The sequence below is a fragment of the Thunnus maccoyii genome, chromosome 15, assembly GCF_910596095.1.
Source record: "Thunnus maccoyii chromosome 15, fThuMac1.1, whole genome shotgun sequence".
In the NCBI taxonomy this organism is placed as follows: Eukaryota; Metazoa; Chordata; class Actinopteri; order Scombriformes; family Scombridae; genus Thunnus; species Thunnus maccoyii.
In genome coordinates, this window is record NC_056547.1 from 14,333,595 (window position 1) to 14,352,118 (window position 18,524).

The 18,524-nt window shown below is 37.9% G+C and overlaps 1 protein-coding gene across 3 annotated transcripts in view; it reads right to left on the minus strand.

The window, feature by feature from the left end:
* Window positions 1-18,524, minus strand: part of LOC121912544 (teashirt homolog 1-like) — a 195,504-nt gene that overhangs the window by 176,327 nt on the left and 653 nt on the right. Inside the window, exons 2-3 of one of the 3 annotated variants that reach the window (XM_042434725.1) lie at window positions 13,559-13,927; window positions 11,855-11,999 (exon numbers count right to left, since the gene is read on the minus strand). The exons of the other annotated variants lie outside the window; for them this stretch is intronic. The gene's annotated coding sequence lies outside the window, so the exon portion shown is untranslated. The remainder of the gene's footprint in view (window positions 1-11,854; window positions 12,000-13,558; window positions 13,928-18,524) is intronic. 3 annotated transcript variants of the gene reach the window in all.

Genomic DNA, 18,524 nt, shown 5'->3' on the forward strand with positions numbered 1-18,524 from the left:
GAACAGGGTCAGTGTCGGGCAGTCAAACTGTTACTGGCAGCAGGGGGTCCGACGCACGCACTTGTGACGACAGAGACCGTCCTCCATTGGTCAACGGTGGTGGACACCCCTCTTACACTTGTATTATCGTGTGTAAACTCAGTGAACCACGCACACAATCACACACAGTCCACCCCCTCCCACCCCCCACCCCCCCCCATCATGAACAGTTGCCATGTCGCAGTTGGTTGTCCCTGGATGAGCGCCACGGTTACCCTGAATTTACATGTGTGCTAATTAGACTGGAAGAAATGATTGGCTGCTCACAACATCGCAGTAAAGAGGGCCCAGATTCATACGCAAACACACACACATACACACACACACACACACGCAGACCTATGCTCGCCTGCCCGCACATACACATATGGGCGGGCACATACACAAAGCCCTGGTGGACAGTAATGCATTAGGGCGTACCCCATCACACCGTGTCAAGAGACACACCTCGGCTGAGTTTGGGTTCTGTCACATGTGATTTACTCGGCGTCAGACAACCTCACACCCCTCCTTTCTGAGTGTACAAATCTATCTCCCTCCAAGTCCTGTGTATGTGTTGCAAGGAGGGGAGGGTGCATTAACTATTTCCTTCATACCGGGAATTTAAGCCAACAGCATATGCTATGATGCTACGTTGTATTTTCTAGTTTGTTCTTCTGAATGTACGCTAGTGAGATCCATATGTAAATTATTTATGTCTGATGTGTGTGCATGCGTGTGCGTGCGTCAGGGTGGTTAGCGCTGAAACCCCCACCGAGCTTCTCCATAATAGTCCTAAATCAGCCTTGTAATAATAACATCTCACCCTGTGTTATTCCTGCTGCAATCCTATGTGCTCAGGCCCCCCAACTTCTGCCAAATAGCCCCTTTTGATGTCTCCACTGCTGGCAGGACATAGTGGGCTCTTTACCCTCAGCTTCACACAGTCATACAGTGTGGGGAAAAAGTGAGACTGAGCATATGGAGTCCACACAGCCATACTGTCTATACACAGAGCCATTTCCATTTCCTCTAAAGAGGGGGGGGGGGGGGGGGGTTCTCTTTTCCATTTTGAACATTTCTTTCAACTTTTTATCATCACATCCAAAGGGGATATTAGATGAGATAAGCGGAATCTGCTTTAGTGTTACATTCACAGAGATTTAACAAAGTGGAGTCTATTTGTGTTCCTTAGCTTTTCTTTTCCACAGCCAATCTGAATGTCACTGAGCAGTTTTTTTTTTTTCAGCTGGTGAGCTCGAGACCATAAAAGTGGGTCATGAGATGTTCTGCCAGAGCCGTACTTAGAAGAATGTTATTCAACGGATCGTCATCTCATAGACAAGGTCAAATTGGATTACTCAGTTTAGAACCTCTGTGTTCTTTACTATTAGTTTCACACCAGTGCAGAGCACTGTCTGCCTCTATTCGGCTTCAGCTTTATAATCTAAAAACATTGCACAAGGTCAGTTGTTCATAAGTCCTGTCTGAGTTGGTATTAATATGCATGTGTGTGTGTGTGTTAACAGAGGGACACACGTAGTAACAACAGCAACTTCATGCTAGAGCACGATTAAAATATTGCTGAGACACCACTGCTTGATTCAGTCAGACAAGGAAATACTCCTCAAGCACTATTTCAAATCTTTTGCTCTCTTTCTTCCTGGCTTTCATTTGCCACACATTCCTTCTTCCCCACTTTACATCCCCCCGTTTCTTTCTTTCTTTCTTTGACACAGGAAGATGAGCAATACACCAATTATTTGTGTCTTAGTCTTTCGGAAAAGAGCAAGTTCCCACTCAAATCATGTTGAATAATTTGATTATTTATGCATGTGTTAAAACACGGGACGCATTCACAGTAATTACAAATGTTTATGTACATTTCATGCATTGCAAATCCGAACCATCTGTTTGTGTGTTATAATAAGTTGTTTGATTTACTGTAATTAAGAATTTCTGTTAACTATCTTCTGCATCGCTCAGACAGAACTGGAATTATTGGTACAAAATGTTACCACTAATACAAGATATTTGTTGAGTCCCATTGCATTTCAAGTTGTGGGGATTCTCTTAATAAGAAATGGATATTTACAGCATTTACATAGTAGTGTGATGCTCAAATGTTATAAAATAGAGCGAAAGGGAGGATCTAGAGCTGGAATAATTAGTTAATTAATTGATTACTTAAGTAAATGAATGGACTTTTTTATAAACAATTAATTGTTTAAATCATTTATCAAGCAAAATGACTAGTTCAGGCTTCTCAAATGAGAGAATGTGCTGCTTCTCTCTGCTTTATATCATTGCAAATTGGATATATTTGGGTTTTAGACTGCTGGTGGGACACAATTTAATGGGCAATTTAGACTAAATATATAGTAAATAGAAAAAAAAATAAACAAGGAATAAACTATAATGAAAAGAATTGTTAGTTGCAGCCCTAGAAAGATTTTTTAAAAAGACATTCATTTGACTGAAGCACAAAAGACTGTAAAGACAGGAACTATCCTACAGATAGTGGGCAGATCCTACTGATCTACAGAGCATCACATAATAATGAATTTAAAAACCTTCACACTGAGAGCAAACAGCTTTGTAAACTCCAATTTGTATAATATTTAGCCCCATGTTACTACTCATAACTATCCTGTTGAGGGATGCTCGTAGGACACCGACACAAATATCCAGCAAAGACTTGTGTCAATTATAACACACAAACATACACATGTATAAAAGGAACAACAAATAACAGAGAGAAAAAGAGAGTAGTCATATGTACAAGAAAAAGTAACAGCATGATAATGATACTACTCTTTCAAACATATCAAAGCACAGAGGAAGAGCGAGAGAGTGCATGTGAGTATGTGTGCGAGAGAGAAACACCAACAATAATACATTTCAAGTGGAACAAACACTGTTTTCAATTTTAGCCCCCCCTCAAAGGTTCAGAGGTATCTATCATCCCTCCAGAAGGAAAAAAAAAGGAAATCATCCAATTTAGCAAAAGAGGGACGAGCGAGAGAAAAATTTGAAGCCCCAATTACAAGTAATTACCACTTTTCGCTCTCAACATGGTGAAATGATTTGATGCCTTTCAGAGGGTAGTCTGGTTTAGCTCAACACAGACGTCTCCTTCTGCCTTGTGTTAGTCTTTGGCGGTGGTTAATACGATCATTTGGTGGAGATAAAAGGCGGGGCGGTTAAAAATGATGGCGCTGGAGCCGGATCTGCTGGCCATAAATCACACAAGGTGGTATTGAGATGAAGCGAAGGTATGTGCCACGACAGCCTTTTGCTGCGACCAACACTAGAAATGATAAAATAAATATATCTCTTTAGGACTCAAAAGGTGGGGCATTGTGTGCAAGGTGTGTGTGTGTATGTGAATGCTTTGGTTGTGATGTGTGTAAGCCTTATAGCAGGAAAGACTTCCATTCGCCAAATATTTTGCTGTATTCTCACACCGGTTTTGACTGGACTTCAAGTTAAGGAAAATAAGCTGTTAAAGACTGAATCCAGAGGTCAAAATGATGACACTTTTTGTCTGCTTGCTAAGAATTTCCATTGATGAGTAACACATATCGCTGCTACTAAAGAGTGCAATCATTCAGTGTGGTGTCAGGCACAAATGGTCTCTATTAATAGTGGTTTTAAAGCTATAATATGTAACTATTACGCATTAAAATGTCTAAAAATGACTATACCTATGTTATATATCTTGATATGATGAGTTATGTACTTACATCATCCCGACAATTTTCAAACCCGGAGAAATCTGTAATTTAATCAAGGTAACGGTCCGTTTCATTTGGTCACCTGTCAATGGCATCATACCACCTCTACAAAAGAGTATACACATACAAGATAATACATCAGTGTTGTGATTGCTCACCACAACGGTATCTATCAGAGTTTATGAATACAAATAATAAATCAGCGTTGTGGTTGTCTGCCAGAAACTGCCATAAATTGACTTTTATTCAGTTTTAAGCTGAGCTGAAGGAACAAGCTGAGCAAATGTTAGCAGCAGCTCGTCTAGCGGCCCTCCTGGACGTCCTGTGCCCACCGAACCGTGTTGGAAAAACACTGATTTTTTTACATGAAATTGCTTTATTGAGTGTTTTTACTGGTTTTAATCCCAGTGTACATTTGTTTTGGAGAGGAGGAGACCTCTGTGGATAATTTGGCTCCTGGTAGAAACATCCTGAATGTCTGGATCTTCAGTTATCAGAGAAACAAGATGAGCAAACGTTAGCAGAGGCTCGGCTAGCAGCCCCTCCTGGACATGTGTTCTGGAGAGGAGGAGACCTCCGCAGATAATTCAGCTCCCGGTAAAAAAACATCCCGAACAATGAACACTAAAGTAATCCTAACGCGGAGAAGCTGGTTGTTTAACAATGAAAACCACAACTCCTATGATCCTACACTACTTCACATCGTCCTCAAACTCCGTCTTTTGTTATTGTTTTGATGGAGAGACCCCAGGCAGCAGAAATTACATATTGTGCGTTTAAAGCACCAATAACAGTTTTCTTAATTAACTGATCATTTGAGTCCATAATCAAACACAGATACCAAAAAAGGTTGATTGTTCCAGTTTCTCAAAGTTAAGGATTTGCTGCTTTTCCACCATTACGAATGGAATATGTTTGGGTTTTGGACTTTTGGTCAGATAACAAAAGTTGTGAAGGAAATTTTTGATGCAGGTGTTTACCGTTTACTGTGTTTACCATGTTAACCATCTTAGTTTAGCGTGTTAGCATGCTAACATTTACTAATAAAATTTGCTAAATACAGCTTGTGTTTTGTTTTGCAGCTATTTTGTCTTAAACCAAAGTATTACACATATTAAAATTCTGACTTGATGATGGGGCTAGATAAAAAGTTCAGTAATGCCAAAGTTACTTATATTAACCCTGAAATGGACATGTGTGCACCAAATTTCAGGGCATTCCATGCAGCAGTTGTTGAGACATTAAAGAAAATGTCAACCTTATGATGGGATTAGATTACAAATCAGGGGGATTACCAAAGTTACTGAGATACACCATGACAGACCGGGTTGAATTTCCAGACTTTTTTACAGACAGTGGAGAGACAACAGGAAATGAGATCAACAGAGATGCAACAAAAGGTCCCTGGCCAGACTTTGCAAAGTCCCCATAGCCCAAACCTCTGAGCTTCTTGAATGGCTGTACAAAATGTCATGGCAATCCATCCAATAGTTGTTGAGAAATCAGCTTGAGTAAAGTGGTCAACTGAATGGCTGATCGACTGAACGACCCTCCCTAGCGCCATGCCGCTGCATGGATGAAAAATGTCTGGTTTACAGGCCAGTAATAGTGAGCAGTGTGTGTCTGTGCTGATGAGTGTACACTGAGAAAACCACAGAACAAATATCCAGACAAAAGACACTTTTCCACCTGTGGAGAGACTACGGGGTGAAAACAAACTTGTTTTGAGGGTGATGTGACCCCTCTTACACCATTAAATCACAACAAAAGCCCCTGGAGACGGGTTATCTCAGAAAGCCTGCTCCTCTTAGGTTGCCACAACACACACACACACACACACACACACACACACATACACACACAGCCTGGTGTAAGAGATACAGGCACAGCATTCACACACAGACACAAACACACACACACACAAATACTCAAAGCAACAACTCCTGCTCACTCCCAGTATCGCATCTCAACATCCACACAAGGCAAATACAGTTCCAATCCACCTGGTCGTTTGATGGCTCACACACTCACACATGACAATGCATTGATTTTTATTTTTTTCCCTCCCCCTCTCTCCTAGCTCTGCTGGGTGCGTAGACGGAGTGGTGTGGAGAAATCCATTAAGCCGACACTTCTCATTTCCATTGACTGACAGGCCTTGACGGGCTCGGGCTTTTGGCCCACCCGCTTGACTGGCAGCTCGACAGTTAAACAAGCCCTCCAGTTGCTATAATAGTTTAAAACACTTTCAATTACCTGCGTCAAACAAATCCTGCAGACGAGCGCTTGGGTGCTTCTCCACAAGCAATCCTACACCCCAGCGGGTCCTTCTCCGCCTATCGTTTTGTTTATCTGGAGATCACCCACGCTACGATGAAGGGGAAGAGTTTTTCTGGACAAAGCAAGCATGAAGTCAGCGAGGGAAATTGGAGGGTACAAACTGCTGGGTACTGAGAAGAAGATGATTTTCAGTTTTTGTTTTTTTTACATGGTGTTTGAAAACTCTCCACTATCTGTTTTGTATGGATGTGTTGCTGCATCTTCCCTCCACCTTTAACAACAGAGCCCTCCTATGTGTTTTTGAGTGCAAGATTTATAACAAAACTCATTAAAGATTAAGTAAATCAGTTTTGACCAACCTCCTTGCTTGTACTGTGAAAAGCACACAATAACCCGGGGTGGGCAATTTCCACAAATCAATGAAATCTCACAGTAATAAGCCAGACTCATAAATCACTTGTTAACAAGCACTTCACAGCAGTGAGGTTGACTTGCAGGTTTAAACACTCCTTGCATACTGTGAGACCTTAATTGCCAGTAAAAACATGAAAAAGGCAAATGTCAAATTGCTCTGCAGACGATTATTTAAAATCAAGATGATATTTTTTTTATCAATTTGACTGTTTGATGACTCAAACATGTCAACCCTGAGGAGTTACCCAAAGCACTTCTGTTACTATATTACTATACTGTATTATATGTCTAGGAGTTGTAAATTCTCTCTGCTGTATAACTGAATAAATTACAGGCAGTCTTTAACAGGTAGTACACTGGGGAAAACATGTTTTTTGGAAATAAAATATAATTATAAAAATCAATTTTTTGAAAATTACATTTCTTGGTGTAATGTGTTGCTTCATGTGAACCATGGATATTGATTTCCTTTTTATTTTGTACTGAAAAATATGTCTTAATGAAGTTTTAATATAAACAGTTTGATGGCAAAGCTGAATAAGTTCAATCTACAAGCTTTTACAAGACAGAAAATATATTCTCAGTAACACAACATACTGTACAACTGAAAAAATATGAGAGGTAACATGGTTTACAGCATTCCTTAATTTGGAGGCACAATGTAATACATTTATGTAATATAATAAACAACTGTTGTTATCTTGTAGAGACAACTGAGCCCTAATTTAGGGTGACTGAATTTACCTAATACGGTAATAAGCGGTGAATGCTGCACACCACTTGCAATCAGTGCCCTTCTGAACGGTTATTTTTTATGAAAAAAAAGGGAAACATGTAAATTTAGCTGTATGTCTATGTCCATTAATTCAAAATATGCATAAACTGTATTTTGTGTTGTTTTTAGTTCATTTTTTTGCCATTTGATATGGCCCGAGAGCCTTGGCAGTATACCTTTTCTGGAGGTTCGTTATGCATAATTATCTGGCATCACCAGCAGCACCTAGAGCTCTTGCTGCAGTAATAATCTCCATGTTGCCCCAGAAACACAAGACACACACAAGCAAAACAGTGAAGTCATTCCTTCTTTGTCCTTGAGTCGCCGTGAGTCGTGGAGTCGAGAAGCTCTGAGATGTGCAGAGCAGAGTAGAAAAAGGAGAGGGAGACTATTTTTACAGTTCTGTTGGTAGGTCGAGATGCATTATCAACTGTAAGATGGACTTAAAATAGACATTCAGTAGAAGGTATTAACAATTAGTCATGAATCGTAATTTTGTTAGACCAGAGTGCTTTAATGGTTTATTAAAGGAGTTACTGTACACTCGACTGGGTATATTGGTGTTTTCATGTGTCATTGTGTGAGCCAGTTAGACACAGCCAAAAATGGAAGACATACTATGAACCTTGTATTAAAATATTGTATGCTGGGGACATATCAAAAACTTCTTAATCTAAATACAACAAGAGATATAATGATAAAAAATAATGTATCACAGAGGTTTATCCATCCCAGGGACACAGTGTGTAGGCAGTCCTGTTTCATGACAGTTTGCATAAACTCTATATGTTTGATTTAAAAAAGGTATTCAGCACTTTAAGTGATCTAAAATTTTAAAAGGTAGCTTGTACTTACAAAGCAAAATTGTAAGTGATAAAATGAGCGGCTTTTTATTTGACATACTCAATTTGTTTATTGCCATTAGAAACAAATCTTAAATTCTGCAGTTTTCTACAATTGTGTTGCATTTCATACATTAATCTCAGTCATCCTAAGTGTTTAGAGCGCTGGTTTGAGTCCGGCCGGGATCTTTTGGCTAAACACTGCATTTTAAGTTTAAAAAAAAAACAAAAAAAAAAAAAACTGCTGAAGCTTTTGGACTCCCGAGGGAACTCTACTCTCTTTTCTTGTTCACTTTTATACGTCAGAGTTCAAACTCAACTATGCATAATGCTAGCCCACATTCAGAGATAACTTTCATTTTGGGGTTTATCCATAAGAAGGAAGGGAAGACAACCATGATCAATATGTCACCACAACCGACATTCATTTCCTGAATAACAAGGCAACCGGCTAAACTTGACAGATGTTTTATTGGCCATAACTGAACTTTTTTAAGTCCTTAAGAGTAAAACATTGTTTGGATTTGTGTCCAATCTACTGATGTTTTGCTGATTCTTCCTTTTGTTCTGCGGACAGCAGTTCGACCTTTTCAAGTGGAAAATTGGCAAAAAAAATAATTGGAATTGGAACGAAATAAAAAATGTTATTTAAAAGACTACAGAAATAAACGTGAGGGAAGACAGTACACTAAAAAGTAATACTATTGATTTTTTCCTGTTTATTTTGTTTTAATGCTACCTAATTAGTGCTTGCCAGCTAGCTGTGCCTACTTACTGAAATGACACAACATTATGACAGGCAGTAACATTCGAGCAACTACACATGACTTATGTGTTCAAAACACAGTAGCTCTGGGGGACTGTCCTCACAGACTATAAATGTCACTCTGTTCATTGTGGTCTAGTGAGACTCAAGAGACATTTACTTGCATTAAGGGTGTTAATGGGGACAAACCAAAAGGACTCTGCAGATGCTTGTTTCTAACCAATTAAAAATTATTAATTATTGTTATTCTTTGGAGACTTCAACATGAAACCTTTCTGCATCATACTACACGCACATACCACCTCACTCGACTATTCAACAAAACCAGCTATGAATAATAGTTGGGAGATGGGAGACATTGTTTAGTCTCTAAACCACTTCTCCAGTCCCCACTGGTCACCGATTGGTTTCTAACAACTTAACTAATCTATTGTGACTTTTAGAGTAGCTTTTTCAGTTTTTCAGGCGATCGCCATAGAGCCAATGATCGTCGCCTTCACTTCGACAATCAGTCAGACTAGAGCAACCCTTCATCAAAGTAGCTCAGCTCACAGCTGTAAATGCCCTCTAATTTACTACAGCCATCTGCATCTGTAAGACAGTGGAGCATGGATGTATTAAGAGAACTAATAAGGTGCTGCCGCTCAGCCTTGCTGCCAATTTTGCCCAGTGGCTACAGCGGTATTGCAGCGAAAAAATCCTCTGCAGCCCAAAAAGTATTTTCCCCATAGACTACAATTATAAGAGACGTCTATAAAACCACTGACAGGACACCTTGAACTTCTAATAAGGTCAATTATGACTTTCTATTGTGAATTTTTAATCCAATATGGTTTTATATTTGTAAACTTTCCTAAAGCCTGGAAAAGTGATTTCAAAATCCCTAACATCATTTTCTATTTACATGTATTAATGCTGAAGGAATGTAAAACTGTACTTTTAACTCTTTTCCACACACACATGAAAAAAAACAAGTGCAAAGGAAACAAATTGTCAGTACCACAAGGACTGTGACACAGTGTTGGCTTCTTGCACAAAGTAGTGTTTAAATGAAGAAATGGCAGCCTTCCACACTTACACTTGCAATGAAATTATAGTTGTTGTGAACATATTTTCTCCGCAAACATGCAACAATATACAAGTTCAAGTGTGCTGCCTTAAAAGAGAAATTTGTGTTATGTTTTTTCATGTGTCTGATGTTCAGCTGTGCCCTGCATGTATGTTGCATATTCTATGTCTTTGCCATTAAACTCCAATAATGTAATAAACAGATTTTTAAAGACAGTTTGTGTGTACAGCATGAAAATGTAGGATCCTTATAACAATGGCTTGGTTAAGTTAAAATATAAAATATGAATGCACTTACATAAATAAAGTTAAGTTTTAATTGACATTTGAATCAACACCTGATTTTCTAATTACTTTGGACATATAGCATGGTATTAGTGTGCCAGTAATTGCCAGCAATTTTTAAAACTGCCCAAAATTGGAAAAAAAAAAAAAAAAGTTTTGTATGTTGGTTAAAAAAAAGTGTGTAGAAAATGTTGAGGTCTATGTATTCTTCATTTACATGCTTAGTTTTTATTGTAGTTTAGTTTTGGTTTTATTTCTGTGTCACGCCAAACATACAGCCCATCCCAAGAGCCCCCAAAAACATGCATCTTCTGGTAATACATATGCAAAAGTATTTGGAAAAAGAAAAGAAATTAAAAAAACAAAACAAAAACAAACAAAAGATTCAAAATGAACTGTTCACAGAAAAGAACTGTTACATATCTACAACTTATCCCGATTAAAGGCTTTTTTTCTCTTCTCCCAAAGTAACTGGTTAGATTTGAAATGAGAGTGAGATGTGTGGAAACACATTCCTCCACCTTCTCTATGGTGTTTTTGCTCAATTCAGAGTTGTATGACCATTAGTAAGAAATCCAAAGTCAATGTAAGTAAATGGGCACTCAGGAGTGAAGAAGAATTATGGTGACAAATTCTCTCTCTGTCCTCCTTACCCGGGCTTCCTATCCTGGTCAATATAAGCAGGCGCCACAGTGCAAACAGCCCAGGACACACCATGTAAAGTGACTCTACAATCCTCCCTCCCCCACCCCCTCGGACACTATTCGCCCTTAACAACAACCATTGATTTTTTTCCTGATGAGGATCTAGCCGGCATTTAATCTAACATTGTAACCCCCTCGCTGTAGGACATGGCTGAGCATGTCATGCTAATCGATTGGTCACAGCAACCAGTGTAGGTTGAGCACTTAACTTTACCTCAGTTGATGAGGAGGATATGTTATCTATCTATCCGTCTATCTATCTACCTATGTATCTATCTATCTGAGCACATCAACAATGACTAAATATAATGAGAATATGGTTAAGCACTGAAACACAATATGCAGTTGAAGTTTCTCATATCCTTGATTTTTCTCACTTCAGGGGCAGAGAAGCTCAGGATTATATTATTGTAAAAGCCTCCAAACCAGATGATCATTTATATTTAGTCACAGCACTTCAAGGTCTTGTATGTGTTTGACTAAATACACCATCAAGCCTCTTGAGTAACCCATTGTTTACAGAAATCTGACTTGACCAACAGTGCTGTGATCAAAACACGGGTGGGTGTCTACCCATAATCCCTCTCTTTGTCTACTACAAAACCCTCTTTAGGCAAGGACACTGGTTTTAAATACTGCTATATGCAAATTGTTGCATGCAATTTGCATTTTTAAATATATCAAACCCTCGGATTCACTGGATTCTCGGGGCACGCTGATCACAGATTTATGCACCTCTGTCAGTCATATTTCAACATTTCTATGCTTTTAACAATAATTCAGGGATCTGTATACATTTAATTATGCTCTGAGTGAAATTATTTCCCTGTAAAGAAAATATGTGTATTTGTACAACTGCCTTTGTGCCTTCCACAGCTATTAACTATCGTGCCATGAAGCTATATTTACACCTATCTCACTGTTTGTGTGGTCAGCTTGAATTAAAGCACATTAACATTACTCACTGTTCATTATGAAGCCCCTCAAATTCAACTGAAGTGTGCAGGATTTGTTTTAGGATTGAAAGGTGCAGCTTTTCTACTCTGTTGTACATTTTGCATTATTTGGACAATTATTTCTTTATCTTCCACCACTGCAACATCACCTGAGCTGTAAAAAAATGACAAAGAAAGAGAATGAAACAGAAAAAACATAAATGCATAAGAATATATAGCATGTGTATATATACTGATTAATACAAGATTAAATGTGCAAAGTCCTTGGTTTCTGAAATGAATTTTCTTATTTGTTGAGCTCAGCATGATTCTAGCAATAACCAGATCGTCTAAAACATAAAACACCACACAAACATTTTATCTAGGTCTCCGTTTCATCACACACAGGATCTCTATCATCACATAAATAAATAACCAACATATAGACTGCATCCCTATTGTACATCAAACACAGCCAAGATTACATGTGACAATGCTGGCAATTAACAATTTCTCTCACTCTGAATTCAAACTATAAAAAAAGATGATCAAGGCTGGTTGATATCCACAGACTATGCATAATTTATGTGGCTGGTACAAAATACCATTCTGTTGCAGTTCTGTTCATTCACTCGACTAATTCATTGAAATAAAGCGTCCCAAAGGGTTACCCATGTAATCAAGCCTAATCCCAGATTGATTTGAAAGCAGTCGAAGACAGAAAGCTGGAGAAATCTGGGAAAGCTCTCTGTCACAGGAGGAAGACTGCGGGAAGCTGGGTGATCGGAAGAAACAGTTTAAAAGCTCCGGTTTCAAATGGCAGGATAATAAAATAGGTCTGGGAAAAATTTGACAGTTAACAAAAGAATAAAGAGTGATGATACTTTAAACTACTCTGAAATTAAATTGCATTTTCTGCTCTTTCAATTTTAAGATTCAAATTTAGCCAATACATCTTGAAGTGCTGATCTTTCTCTTTTTTTAATATCCAAAAATCTCCTAATTTTTCTGAAGATTCTCAGGATTTTTTGCAGTTTGTGCTAACCTATTACTGTTCATATCAGCATAGATTTGATAGGGATGTAACATTGTGTTTGTGTTGGCATGTGTGTGTGTGTGTTTATGTATTCTGGGACTACTGAAGCTGTGCACTGTCTCTGGAAGAAGGAGAGTACAAAGAGGAAAGCTGAGATTCCAGGATAGTGCAAAGACAGGAACAGTAGGCAAAAGAAAGCACACATGGGTCTCTTTCAGTGATTACAAGAGCAAGATGTGAGACAATACAAGCAGTGATAGAAGGCAAAGATTATTTCCTTTTTTTTTTTTTTTTTTTATGTTGGACTGTGTGATTCATATACAAGACGTACACACCGTATTTCAGAGCCAAAAAGATGAACTGCAAGAGATGGCGGTGAAGGTGGGAACACTCAAGCGAGGCATTTTAAAAATTGATGGTTTAAAAATTGATTACTGGGATGTTTATCTTTTATTTCTCTTACAGTTTTAAAACTAGAATACTGCAATTACTCATTTTTGTAGGAGATAACAGTTTGGATCGTTTTTCTTAAAAATAAAAATACGGTTATTACCCCAAACAGTATGCATCCGCTTCATGTTAATCCGCAACCTGATCCCTGACCACCTTTTTCTTTCCATTAGTGTAGCAATGGGGACAAATTATGGTCTCTGTCTTGGTCACAATTACCCTCTCAACACACTCTCCACTACACTCACATGGCTACACAGCGGCTTCATACACGAAAGGACTTCTCGAGGAGCTTCACTGCATGATTATCCTTTCCCACGGACCCTGCAGCCTCAGCTTGTCCCAGTTTGACTAAAACACAGCGGGCTGAATGTTCTTCTTTGTACCCTCTCTGTCACTAGAAGATAATCTAAAAAGGTGTGGAATCTAAAAAAGGTTTGGAGCAAGATGATGCTGAACTAAGAGAAGAAAAAAAAAATCACCGTATTACTTTCTGTGTTAATTCTATTTTAAATCAGTCAAAGAACTATTCTTGTAACAGAGATTAATTCAAATAACTTATCATTTGGTTAGTCGATGCTTTTCCTTGTTTGTTGTTCTCTCCTCTCATCATTTGCCTTCAATGAAAAATGAATGTTGCAACAAATAAAAAGATGTGCACTTAAGTTCAGGAACACTTATTTGTAGTGTTGTATTTCAATTCAGGCACAGGAATGTGTAACTCAAGTATCGTAGGTCATCAAGCTCCATCTACTGACAACATTTGGCCAATAAAATCAAGGGGTAAAATGCACACATCATACCGTTGCGTGCTACATCGGTGCATTCTTTTTTTCTATTCTGGAGAAACACTATTTACTAATACAGGAATGTCCGTGAGTGTCTACATCATCCCTCTCCTTAGATTTAAAACCATAACTAGCCATAGCCCTTTTCTGCATAAGTATATGTGATATATTTATATTTCATTTTCTTTATGACACAACAAACAACTGATAATTCATAATTTGGTTTATCACTTGCAATTTTTATTGTTTTCCCATCCTCTTTCATACAAAATGTGATTGTTAACTCATTCATTTTCTTTAGGACATACTACATGAAAAATACAGTATGTTGTTTGTATCAATTTGGATGGTGACTGTATTTACAATTCAACCTACATCTAACAGACAAACACTGGACTTGTGGTTGGTTATTGAATGTGTTTCTATCTTTCAGAGTCTCTTTAGTTTGATCTTGTAATGCATTTTTCTACTTTTTTATATTTGTGAGTATGTGTGCCTTGATGTGCTATATCTTAGTGTATTTTGCAATGCTTCAAATAAAAAAAGTAAAGAAAAAAAACTTTTGTTTGCTGCACACAGATGTTAAAATTTTACAGCTGCATGGTGTCTAGTACACTGTCAAAGCAGTTCAACAGAACAATTCAGAGTAAAAAGTAGATCAAAAGTCAGCTGGCGCCATCTACTGATCTACTATGGTCAATACAATGAACCACAGTGAGAGATTCTTCTGTAATCAACCACCACACAAGTGAGATTATAGAACCTAAAAGTAAAGTAAGCAGCGACCCAAAACATAAGAGGAAAACTTAATTTGTGAAACCTAATCAGAATGTTTTGAATATGGACAAATTATCCCTCCAGCTGCACGTATTCATGTGAATCAGGATTTGATCTATTAACTGCAATTTCTGCTTTTTAATTAAAGCACATTTGAGGAAAAATCTTGACTGTCACTCATTTTGTGTCTGACCATATGTGTTACAATGCGCTCTATTCTTAACCAATATATTCCTGGTTATTCATGGTAAGTTCATATATTAAAACACCATGTACTGGTATCACTGTCAAAGCAGCCAATACTGGCAAAGGAATATTAAACTCAAAGCCAGTTTCATAGGTCAACTGGCTCCATCTGCTGATCACACAGAGGAAGATAAAAGAAAATCAAAGGCGTCTGCACACATCAAACACTGCGAATATTTACCCAAAATCATTCTTAGTTTTTTAGGATCTTGATTTTAAAAATTAATTTGGTCATATTTGGAGCACAGATAACAGAAAACAGGCCAGATTGCTCCAGTTTGACTAACAGAGAGATGAAGAGTGCTGATCTTCATCCAGGCTCTGGCACATATACAGCAACAATAAAGCTAGTTTCTGAAAACTCAGAAAAGAAGAACACTGTAAAAAACTGAAATTCCAGGTCATGTTTTTAAAAAAATGACTTGGTTTGGCATTTCATTTCCTGTTTTTGTTGTCTTGGGTGAAAATGTTCTGTTGCCAAATTACTAAACTTAATTTTCCCTCATTGTCTCAAACCCATTAATGTAAGGTAACATGCTGTCAACACAGGCAGACTGAATTGCTCAAGTAGAAGTTACAGAGGTCAGATGGCACCATCTAGTGGCCACATAAGGCAAATAACTGCAAACAGCACACCTCATGTAAGTGTTCCTACCACTGTATATAATCACTGACCAATATTCAAAATACACAAGTTTTAGGTGACGCTGCACAAAAATAAAAGATTTTACAGGTGTGCCTTGTAAAAAGAAGCAAGGTAATAAATAACCACAAAATAGGGCTGGAAAGAATCACAGATGTTCTTGATAAAATATTTAAGGCAGAGTTTAAAACACTCATAACACAACAATAGCAAGACTCAACACACTCCTCACAGCTTTACAATCACTCTACAAGTCTCAACATTATCCCTCAAAGACCACCTCCCTGACCCTGACATCAGGTTCACGTTGTACTGTATATAACAGTGTTTTTCAGTCCTGTGCCCTGCATGTTTTAGATGTTTCCCTGCTCCAACACACCTGATTCAAATGAACAGGTCGTTATCAGGCTTCTGCAGAGCTTGATGATGAGCTGATGATTTGAATCAGGTGTGTTGGAAGAGGGAAACATCTAAAACATGCAGGGGAGGGGTGCTCCAGGAACAGAGGCCTGGACTACGAAGCAAGATTTGGGGTTAGCGAGGTCACCATGGTAACTTATGCTGAACAGTTAACCTGCTATGGAGGAGGTTAACTTCAGAGAATCAGATCACAACCTGTCAATACCCCGACCACTGACCAATCAGATCACCAGAAAAAGGGAGTCATCATTCCTACCAGATCCCAACATGGACAAAAGTCCTGAGTTTAGAATAAAGTGACAAGTAAAAAAGAGCAAAAAATTTTTATAGGTCAGTGGAAACATTTTATTGTTCCAGGCTTTCTATTTCCACTCTGGTTTTAAAACAGAGCTTCTAACAAATGGAGAAATTGTTTACAACACTAAACACATCATGATGATTTTAGCTGCACTTTAATTGTGCAAAGTTTATTTTATCCTCGGAGTGATAGCTGACAGTGTGGATGATTTTACACCCTGATTCAATCACTGCAGCTCAGAATATCATGAGACACCTGTGTGACGTTAATTGGAGATAACATCTAAAGCTTGTCTTTTATTAGAACAATAATCAACACACTGTTAATTGGCTCCCATGATTACAAATGCAACACGTTGGTCTGATAGACCTCATCAGTCATTAACTACTTTTCCACTCTTTACTTCAGTAGCAGAAACAGTTTAAGTTAACTTCAAAGTTAACTTTTAAGTTTTTTTATGTGACATATTCAGAATGGTTCCTTCATCAGCCAACTAAATAACAAAAATACTCACTCTATAGTTAAGTCATATATAATAATTCATACATGTATTTTAAGCCTTAGCCTACTTTTAATATGTAGAAAGTATTGCTAGTGTCTTTAGGCCATTACAGGCCATAGTTCACATTTCACTTTGTTGAATATGACTTTTTGCTGTTCAAAAAGAGAAGTTTGCCGCAGGTACTTAGTATCACCGTTTCAGCTCATTTCATGTGAAGTACTTCATTCACGGTTTCGATGATGTCGCTCATAATTAACATCCCCACCTCTTTCACATGAAGGCACTAGTAGCTGGAGAGCTAGTTGATAGCCAGCTTTGTAGTATTGGTTATCTGGACCGCAAATGTTAGGCTCAGTGAAGCCAGCTAATGAAAAGATATCCCGGGTATGTTGAACTTGCTTTGTAGTACAGGCCCCAGGATTGAAAAACACTGGTATATAACACTGCCACGGTCACAACCACATGGTATCCTAATGAATTAGGCAAAACATTTGCATTTCTTCTATAAACAGAATTCACCAAAACCATTCAAATAAGTTTAACACACAATTTTGTAGACATAGGCAATCATCTTTCATGCAGACCTATTTTCATGCTGAACTTCCACTACATTTAACTTCCCACTGTGAGCTTTGCTCCACTTTTCTATGCCTTAAAGGCAAGTGTAAAAGTAGCTCAGCCAACAAAACCGATATGTTAGTCGGAGTTCTATTTATAGTGAAAAATGTTTTAAGTGTATCATCTGTTTTTGTAATTGAAAAGTTAACATTTTTTTAGCTGGAACAGCTGCATGTTTAAGTGCCTGAGTATAAAATGATAACACAAAATGAATTTGTTAAACAGAACTTGAATTTTCTCAACAGCATGCTGACTATCTCAGTCTGCAAATGAAAAAAATCCCAAGTGGATCCCAGGACGTTGTGTGTGTGTGTGTGGTGGTGATTTACTCAATAAAAAGCTCTAGTTTGGTAAATTTGTCTCAATTTATCTCATCTGTTTAAACAAGAGCTGCAATGATTAGTCAATTTATCTACATTTAAGAATTTCATCTTCATTTAGTGATCGACATGTTTCACCATTTTCTGACATTTTATAACCAAACAACGAATCAAAAAAAAATCAAGAAAATAATCAACAGATTAATCAACAATGAAAATAATTGTTAGTTGCAGTCCTAGTTTAAACCAGGCTTAAGTTAGTCTGACCCCTTGTTGCTTGACTTAAGCCTGGGTGAACTGTTTAGGTTAACTTAAGTCAGACTTTTCCAAAGCCCAGCTTCTCCAAGCATCCTTTATGAAATACTCTCAACGTTCAAAATTTAAATCACCTATCCCAACACTCAAACTAGAATTACCAGTAAGTAAACTCATGAACAAGTGTGCTCCAGTAGTCTGCAGTACTATAACTGGGATACTTAAGTTTCTGTTAAAACTGTGTCAAAAGGCATTTTAACTCTAAGTTAATACCAGGAATTAGTCAGTTAAAAATATTAGGCTACCGCACAACGTCACAGATCTTCACCTCAATACACTTAGAGAAA